Raw genomic sequence first — 9,963 nt, forward strand, 5'->3', positions numbered from 1 at the left:
CGCCCCCCCCCCAGCCCAAAAGAAAAAAAAAAAAAAAAAAAAAAAAAAAAAAAAATCACTCGACTTACAGAAATAAAGCCATAATTTACTCGCTGGTGAGATTCTCAAGCCACAAAACCAGTGCAGTTAAACAGAAAATGTCATTTAATTTCATCCGTGTTTTTCAGAATATAAGTGCCAACAGCATTTCAGAAATTAAGCTCAAGCCATCACAAAATGTTTCAAGCAGCAGCCAAGGAGGCCCTAGCAGTTAGGGCTTTTATGCACTCCAACCGAAATAAAACTCAAACAGCATTAAGGTAATTAAAGGATGAATATATCCACCGCCCTAAGGCAGTGGTACTAAAACAGATGGGCTACACCACCATGATTTCAGGGTAAACACGAGAAGCTGATCACTGGCTGTGGCAGCACCCAGCAGTGCTGGAAGGGTTCTGCAGAAGTCTCCACACAGCCAGTGGCCAGAGAAGGGGAAGGCGATGGCAGGCAGCTCCTGGAGAGGGAGCAGCAGGGCAGAGCATGCAGAGAATGGCCAAAATATCCCTGACTATTGTGTGTGTACTGAAGAAGGAAGGGCACGTACCAAAGGTCCTTCACGACTCCTAGAAGAGACCTTGGGATCCATGCTTCTTTCCATAAAGCCTCTTTTCACCTCTCTCCTATGCCTCTGCTAACAGCAGCCAGTAAGTTAGACAACGGTCTGCAATGGGGCAGCAGGCAGAGGCAGAGTCTTGATGCAAAGAGCAAGCACTGTGCGTGGCTACCTGCCCATCACACAAGGTTCTGCAGAAACCACTCCCCGCTCCCTGGCAAGCAGGGCACCATGCTCACTGCCGTCAAAGGCTGCAGAGATGTTCATTTCAGCTGGTGCTCAGAGGACAAGAGTGAAAGCTGTGGCCAGCCTTTCTTGCCTTGCATAAAATGTTTTCTTAGTAACAAACAATTCTTCAGCATTTGAGTCCTCTACACGAACATAAAAAGGGAAATGATTCTCTGGCTCTGTCTTGTCCTGTCTTTGCTTTTCCATAGCACTGATCTGGGTATCAAATTATTTCTGACCAAAATACTTTGCGTGGGCTTACGCTGTGCTTTTTAAGAGATCTCAGGCAACTTGTTTGTATATTTCCTTCTCTTAAATACAAATTATTATATTGCTATTTTACAGAAAACACTGGAGTTTAAAAGTGACTGAATAAATACTGTTAATCCAGAAGTAATGCTGCTCTATTAGACCCTAAAAGCAAAGACATTAATGACAACAATCTGATGGCACACGTGGCCTGGGCCCATGTGGAAAACATGCAGGGCTTCACAACTAAAGCATTAAGGCATTTCCTTTGTTTATGTGAAGATCCTGCAGGGCTGAGAGCACCCCAGGCAGTGAGCAACACATTTTCCCCCAATTCCCGAATATACAATATACTGCATGACACTGAGTAACAAGAACTGATACTTCTAGACTGTTATTGAGTCTTTGATTCTACTTTAATGTTATCCTTGGCACACAAATTTATTTGAATTAAGAAAAAGAACAAAACGCTTTGAAAACTTTTAGACATGTCAAGGTTCTGCCTCAGACAGGCAGGCACCATTACTTGAAGGAGCTTCAGTGCAAAAGCTTCCACATAAACCACCATCTATCTTCTCCACCTTCTCCAGGTGGAGAAAAGACACCAGACAGGCATTCGCTATAGCACGCAGGCAGAGGTAACAGCTTGGCACATGTCTTGGCTCCGTTTGGACAGCTAACCCTCTGAGCAGAGCAGCCCCTGCTCTGAGCCGCTGTGCTGCTGGCACAACCCATGCTGGAGGGGAGCTGGAGTGGGGCAGCTGTTCAGTGCCAAGCAAAAGCCCCATCTGATCACAGAGACAAATGGCTTCTAGATCCAAAAAGGAGCGATTGCCAGCTTACGTGGTTCACATGCTGCCTGGGGATGGCAACTTGGAGGCAGAGGTTACAGCCAGTCTGCTCAACCCCACCCAACTGTTTCCAGGCCTGATGAAGCTGGCACACAACAAAGATGCTCCATCCACAGAAACATGCCTGAGCCTGTGGGCAGAGGGGACAGTCACCAGTGACAACTCTCCTTATTGCTAAGTTTTACTCCTTTACCTTGACCTGTGGCACAGGTAGCCATACTCTTCAGTGCCCGTAAAATCTAATGCACAGGGACAGCTTCGGAGTTTTAAAATTCAATCGTTCTTGAGTTATTTAAGCAAGAAAACAGCAAATGCATTTTCTTCACATTTTCCAAGGATATTCCCATCTGGGAGGAGAATAAGAGTACAATACAATCTAAGGGAAAGATACAAACCAGTGAAAACAGGCACCGATAACAAAAGAGTCCTTTTGGCTTCAGGATGGCACTAAATCACACGCACCATATCCCACAATTTTTTAATGGAACTAAACTTAATTTTCTCTGCTCTTTTGTCCTCCCATGTTTTTGCTTAACCCCCCCCAAACAAGTACAATTAGGTTTCTAGCCATTACTGGAATAAAAATGATTAAGAGAAAGCTAGAGTGAACAATGGCCCAGAAAGCTACAAGGGCTACGGCCATTTCTCTGATGTGACCAAGTGGGAGACAAGAAAGCAGCCTCAGCGAAAGTGAAAAGGCCTTAAAGAAGGGCATGCTCTGAATAATTGCATCAGTCTCCAGGGGGAGAGAGGAAAAAGATCACACTACTATCCTGGCTTCTACAAACGTCTGATCTGGCAAGAGTAAATTCCAAGGGAATGCTTCTAATGGGGTTGAATGAGAGATCCATTGCAAACATCTAGAGTTCAATGCCTTCTATTAGCAGGGCTACTATCACTGCCTCTTTATGACTGATGGGGAAATTTTAATGAGCAATATTTTACCTATCACAGGCACTGCTGCTGTTAAATGAACTCATCTTCTAAGTGATTAGACCAGGTTGCAAATGATCTGCTTCTAGATTATAATTTAAAAAAAAAAAAAGCAAGGGAAGCAAGTACTGATTTTTCCTCCTCTTTGCCAAATAAACAGTGGCATCCAACTACACGAGTGATGACAAATAAAAATTTTTAAAATCCTTTACACATAAAAAGATAGAATTATTTTTTTAATTTTAAGCTGGAATCATGTGCAATGATAAGCAAAACACAGCTGTTTTCTTCTCTTAACTGTAATTTAATGGACGGGTGGGAAACACCCCTCCCATGAAAGCACAGTTACCTTACTGTTTAAGAAAAGTTTCAAAATCTCTAAAATCATTTCTTAGTGTTACTGCAACTATAAAAATTTAGACCTGCGAGAGGTAAAAAGATGGCAAGTGCCACCTTGTGGGCGTTTAACAGCGACCGACTGTAATGTTGCCTTCCATCTCCAGCAGGGTATCTTAGTGCCCAGACAACAGGCTGCAGCCAGTTTTGAGTGTGTACACCATCTTTGCTTCCTGAGAAAAGACAGACGCGATGGGAACTGCTACCTGACACGGCCCTGGGAGATAGCTGTAGGTACAACAACAGTCAAGCAGCAAGCTGTCTGAAATCCTCTGATTTCCATCACTGCAGGAGTTACGACAGTTCTACGGACTTGTTGGTATTCTGCAATGTCTGATTTACACAATAAACAACTTACAGCTGAAAATGTTGTCAAAATCAAACATGCCTCTCTAATTTATCTATTTCAAAGAAAAACAGCCTTTTTATTGTAACTCGTTGTGGCTGACCGTGGCTGGCTGTAGCCCCAAAGTGCTGGATCAGTGAATTAGGCAGTTTCTCATCCTCCCAAAGGGTTATTTGAAAGGCCATTTGCAAATTCAAATTTTCAAGTTCAAAATTGACAGTAATATGCCTTTACTGGATGAATCACATCTTTTGGATTCGACAGATAATTTGTCCAAGCATCTTCTATATCAGGACAGTAAAGACTTGGAGCAATTCAGAGTATTGAACACTGCGATCAAACTTCTCTCGTTTAAATCCAGGCTGGTTTTCACTGGAGATACTGTTTTGATCACAGTCAGTGAAGTTTGCTTGGAAGCCAGAAGAAATACCTGTGAAGGCTATTGCTCTTCCACTGTCCTCATTCCAACCATGGCAAGGAACAATAAAAGAGAAAACATTTACCCTTTGACACTTCCTTTCTTATTTTTTGTTTCCACAAATCCTTCTTTGTCTCCTATTTTAAAAGCCTTCCTGCACAGAGACCAAGCTCATTTCCCAGCACTTGTTTTACTTCTTCCAAACATTAATAATACCAACAAGGGCACATCAGTTTTACCATAACTTAAAGCCAGTGACAACTGTTACAGCCACAGCCTCACGGCATTCACAAAAACATGTTTTTGTCTTGATTTCTCTAACATATCCAACAGGGAATATTGATCGGAGCTTGATTACACAAATATTCTGAGCAGTCGACCTAATGTTGAAAAAGAACAATACGATATGGTATAAAAGTGTCTTCTAGCCGTAAATTAATCCCCTCCCATGAATAAGAAATCTGTCCAGTCAAGGTTGAGCAGAGGAGACCCTAAATAAAGCACAAGCTTTCAGGCATTTTTTAAATACAACCCTTCATCCACTGCACAATGCCCTAATTTGCTGAATGGGGAGGCATGTTTTATCACCATTCACTTGGTTGCTTTGAATTTTTTTTTCCACACATGGCGCTGAGCTAATGAATATACAGTCACTTTCCTGCTCTACTATTCACTTCTAAATAGAACATTCTGGAACCACAACAGAAGAGCACAACACTGACCCTGCCTCTGTATCCACTGGTAAAATTCTGCTGAGAACTCTTCCTCCCTTGCAGTTCAGACCAAGATAGCTGCTGTGCATTCATTAGCCTCCTGAGAAAAAACAAAACAAAACCCAACCACTCATTAGTAGCCCAGGTAAAAATCAGAGTCACCCTAAGAAAATTAAGAGCAGATCTGATTTCTGACTGCTGTTATAACTGGCCTCAAGATGGACTCTCCTGTTGCAAAGGACACCTCCCTCTTTAACTGTGTCAGACAATCTAATAGATGCTGTTGCCTCTCCTTCCCCAAACTTGACCTGTTTAAATTCTTAGACCATGAGAGTTATAACAAACCTATTACGATTCTTATTACAAACAGATTTTTCATTTTCTAAACCAGTCGTCAATAACACACGCCACTGCTTATGCAAAAATACGGCTTGTATTTACATCCTTATTTCCAGAACAGATGCAATACATTAACACCCATAGTAGGAAGGAGGAGGACAGACTACCAAGTACAGTACCCTTGTCTGGAACCATGCTCAGTTTTTATTGTGTCATGAAGGAAACTCCTAAAACCCATTATTGGCAGGGTCAGAGAAAGTGAAATAGACACAATATGGTGGGATGCCTTTTCCTGAACTGGAATGAAGTTTTTACTCCAAAAGTCATTCTCCAGTTGCTGTGAGCTTTTCCCTCAATCTGAAAGCTGCAAGTGTCACTCTTCACCTCTTCCTGTTCTCATATAAAACATCCAAGAGGCCTCCAATGGCTCCAGGTAGAAAAGTTGAGTACTTCAATTCCTTTTCGGCAATTTCATGGCTCAGTTTTAATAAACTGCAGTCAAAGAACTACGGCAGAAGACATTTCCACCAGCCTCTCTCTGTTTACCGCATTAAATCCATTTTTTTCATAACTCTCTTCTTCCTTGGCAGGTTCATCTGCTGCACTGGGAAGGAACCAGAGAAAGGAGAGAGAACAGAGACGAGGTCCAGTCCACGAAGAAGCTGTGCTCCAGGTCCACTCCAAAGTGTTGTGGGCCTGGAGTAACAGCCAAACGGTCATCTCAAAGGTGGTTTAGCACCTCTGCAAGCACTGAGAGGTTTTCTGCATGGGCCACTCATTTGTCCTCAGTTCTCTCTGCGTTTGGGAGGATGAAAGCAGAGCAGGGAAGCTAGGAATAGGCTGCTGGAAGGAGAGCTGAACACAAAGGTTTGTCACCAGCCAGCAGGAACAGGAAAGCTGGCTGGAAAGCTCAAGATGATCAATGCTTAGACACAACCTCCAATCTTTTTCTGAGTAACTCCATATATTTCTTTCCCCCTCCAGTATATTAATTGAGATGGTTTTCATGTCTATGGTTTGAAGTTCTTTTTCTTTTTTTCCACGAATTAGAAGACAGACAAATTCATGGGCAAATGATGGAAACTTGGGTCTGGCTTTATCATAGCACCATGTTAAACAGGAGGTTTTCAACAATTAATAGCTGCATTTCTAAGATAACGATGCACCCTTAACTGGAACTGATATCCCATGTGTCCACAAGTGAAAAGTAGACCTTGTCCCACAAAACAAGATGTCTAAACAGAAAGTAGGAACAATTGCTGGCAAGTGAAGCAGAGGTCCGTGTAAATGAGATCATCCTAAAGATCAACGATCATTATCTCTATTCTCAAGTCTTGCCAACCCAACAACCCACCCACGCCCCCTTCCCCGCCTCTCTGCGTAACATCTCTTTTGGTATCTTTAGCTCCTCTTCGACTTTATAAAAAGAACCTTACTGTGGCAACTGGCAGGAAAACATGGAGACACACAGAGAGCTACAGGATGTGACAGATAAAAAATCCAGTTTATAGTTTATAAATGGTCCTGGCCTACCTACATGGCTAGATGGGACCTGCCAGAAGGCAGAATGCTGCGAGCAATTGTCAAAGATTGTGATACACAGGATTTCCATACAGAAATAAGGGCAAATGCTAATACAGCTCTGAGACACAGCAAGCCTTCCCTGTGTCTTCCATGGCTGCACTTGCACAGAAATAGAAGGAAGATGCCCACCAAAAGAAAGCAGATTTTTTACATTTAAGAGTCATAACAGCTGCACAACTGCACCAACAAAGTGTTTAAGAAGCAGAAAAAAGCTCTTCCTGTTTCTTACAGACCTTTCTACTAAATGGGAAAAAAATGCCAACAAGCTTACCACAGACTTAGACAGAGGGAGCTCTCCCTCAGACACAGCAATCTGCAACTCACTCATCTCAGAGGTTGCTTGGAGGCATCCCCCTGAGTTACCATCAAGGGTACTCTGTCACACACAGGCTCACCAGGCTTCGGAGCGGTAGCAACCCTGGGACTCTGTATCAGCTCCTGCAAATTCTGAATCTACAGAAGAGCAAGTGAGGACAAAACGAGCATCATGATGGAGTTGGGGGTGGATCAGGGTGGGAGTATCTTCTTATAAATCACAGTTTCAATGAAAGCGAAACAATAAGACATGATCTGCCAAGTCACTGAGGAGCTTGCTGCTCTGCTATCAAGGGGGCTGGGAAGGATGCTGGAAGCGGGATGTGACCACAGCTTGCTTTGACATGATGTGGAAGTGAGCGCAGCCAGGAGCTCCCTGAGAACCACAATAAAGCAACAGCACAGCTCACCATTGGAAATGCCTTGATAAGTTTCCTCTTCTCTTGTTTGTTTGGGTTGGTAATTTTCCCTTATGTACTTGCAAATATTTACCCTGTTATTCTACAAATGGTATTTCTAATGAAAAAAAGTATTTTCTGATTGAAAAGTACATGATGAAATTGCTTTACCATGTAAATCATGGCATTGAAATAATACGCAACACAAAGTTCCTAAATGTTTTCTCACCAGGAAGAGGAATCACTATTTCATTTTGAAAAATTTCACTGCTTCTATTAAAACAGTGGAGATTTTTTCAACACTTTCAAGTCCCATTTAAAAATGCACTCTTTGAAAAACCTGAAAAGGAAATCAGTAAAATTAATTGCTGTCAAAATCATGCTTCCTTTATTGCAAGGATATAGCCATGTGTGCATGCTCAGCCAGTAAGGCAGAAGTGAGGAAGAGCTACATCCTGTTTGCAATTTTTTTTTTTAAATGAAAAATGATCCAACATTGCACTGGAACTTCGTGTCCAGATTCATATGGCAACCATAAAGCACAGATGAAAAAGTATGGAACACTGGTCCTAGCAAATAATTATCAGCAACTTTTATAGTCTGCTCTGGATTGTATACTTATCAGATACTAACTCAGCATCGAGGAGATTGGCTTGTACCCTGCCAATGCAAGAGCAAAGAACAGTTAGGTCCTGCACTAAAGCACTGGTCTGTTTTTTAGAACTATATTATTACTCCATTTTTCACAGTCCCTTATTTACTCTCCACAAAGAATAATTCCATACCTCCTTTTCCACTGCTGCAACAGCACTCAAAGACTTTGCTACATGATGCTCTATTGTATTTGCTGATTTAAATGGTTGCAGTCATGGTACAACCATGGTGTGCTACAGCAACGAAACAACTCTGGTATTTAGGAAAGTGTTTTACCTTTACTTTTGGAGTGGGAGTTTCCCCCAAGGAAGCTGCCCCAGGACATTCAGCTTCTGAGCTGGTTCTTATTTGAGCTTCCTGAACGGCAAAGCTACCTATACGCACCTGCTCTTGCAACAAAGAAAGCAGGAAGAAGTCTGTCTCCTGGAGAGATGAGAAGCAGAAGAGCAGTGGAGAGGGAATGCACCAGCACCAGGAACGTATATCCCCAACCACATGATGTATTCAGTAGAAACAGGTCCTACCACTTGCAACAAAGATGAAAGTGACTGAAGGCTTTCTCACATTGATGACTGAGGTGAAAAGCACAGTGACCTGCTCATTGTGAGCAGCAAGGTCTAAACTGCAACTTTGACAGTGGTCCACAACCAGAGGATGCACTTTTCCTAACACGTTTTCCCAGTGTCTAAGCTTTGGTCATGTGAAAAACCCGATCACATTATCACATCTGATCAGCATTAAACACAGTTTTAACCAGAAGCTCTAACCAGCCCTGATGGTCACAGCAGCCCCAGATCTCTCCACGATACGTATGGCAGAACTGCCAGCAAAAGACAAAAACTTATTTGGGGACGGATGTATGAAAATGTATGATGGAAATCAGATTCCCACAGGAGTACAAAGGATATTATGAGCATATTTTCCAGAAACTACAAAATCACTTCAGAAATGTCATCTTTTTCATTCAGACAGAGGATGAACAAATATTTTGAGTGCTGGAAGTGTCAGATGTCAATCGGCTCTTTCACATTTGTAGAGACTGTCATACACACAGAGAATGGTCCAGGCTTCCCAGACAGGTGTGATCAGCTCTCCTCCTTCTGACCAGAATAGGAACATTGGCTCACAACTCTGATGTACAGTTAAATCCTTACGAACAGCATAGAGAACTGCAGAAACTTCCCAGCGTTGTCTTGGGTCTGGCCAGCGAGGGTGCTCAAGGCCCAGATGCCATGCAATTACAAAGTCCTAGTAGCAGTGTTAAATGCTTTAGCATTCCAAATATTTCACTGGATTTTTTTTCCTTATTTCAAAACAGACTTGAAAAGGCAAAACCTAGAGGGTTTTTAATCTTCTGCCATCACTTATGAAGACAGACATGGCAGACACAATCCACCCCACTCAAATGACAACCAAGCCAATTTAAGATTTTACAGGGATCGTGAAGCATCTCATATTCTTTTAATAACTACAAACCTGCCCTTGGGCTAGGTCTTGGGTCTGTGCTGTTTGATTTCACTGAAGACACGTTTCTTCAGAACTGTACGATCTCCGTCCACAAGGTGGAGCCAGTAAATAGCCTGAGATGTAGATGCTAAGCCCCAAGTTCAGAGAAAGGAAAAAGAATCGTCTAACAATGCGCTTTTGGAGCTGTTACCTATGTTTGCACCCTTAGAGGATCCTGATTAATGCGCTTTTATTTGGGACAAGTAACATAGTCTTCCAAAAGGCCTGTATTAGGTTTACACTTTGAGTTCACTGATTACAGCAGTATTTAAGTCACAGCTGTGGTACTGCCATTATATGCAAAAACATTCTTCTCTCGATGCTGAAACATGCTTTCTATCAGATGGCAATCTTTTAGTAGATCAAAAAACCAGTTAAGAACTCTTGGAGTTAGTAAGATAATAAAGTCCCCAGATCCAACAAGGCAGAAAGGATCAGCTG

Source organism: Buceros rhinoceros, unplaced genomic scaffold (assembly GCF_000710305.1).
Source record: "Buceros rhinoceros silvestris isolate BGI_N320 unplaced genomic scaffold, ASM71030v1 scaffold35582, whole genome shotgun sequence".
Lineage (NCBI taxonomy): Eukaryota > Metazoa > Chordata > Aves > Bucerotiformes > Bucerotidae > Buceros > Buceros rhinoceros.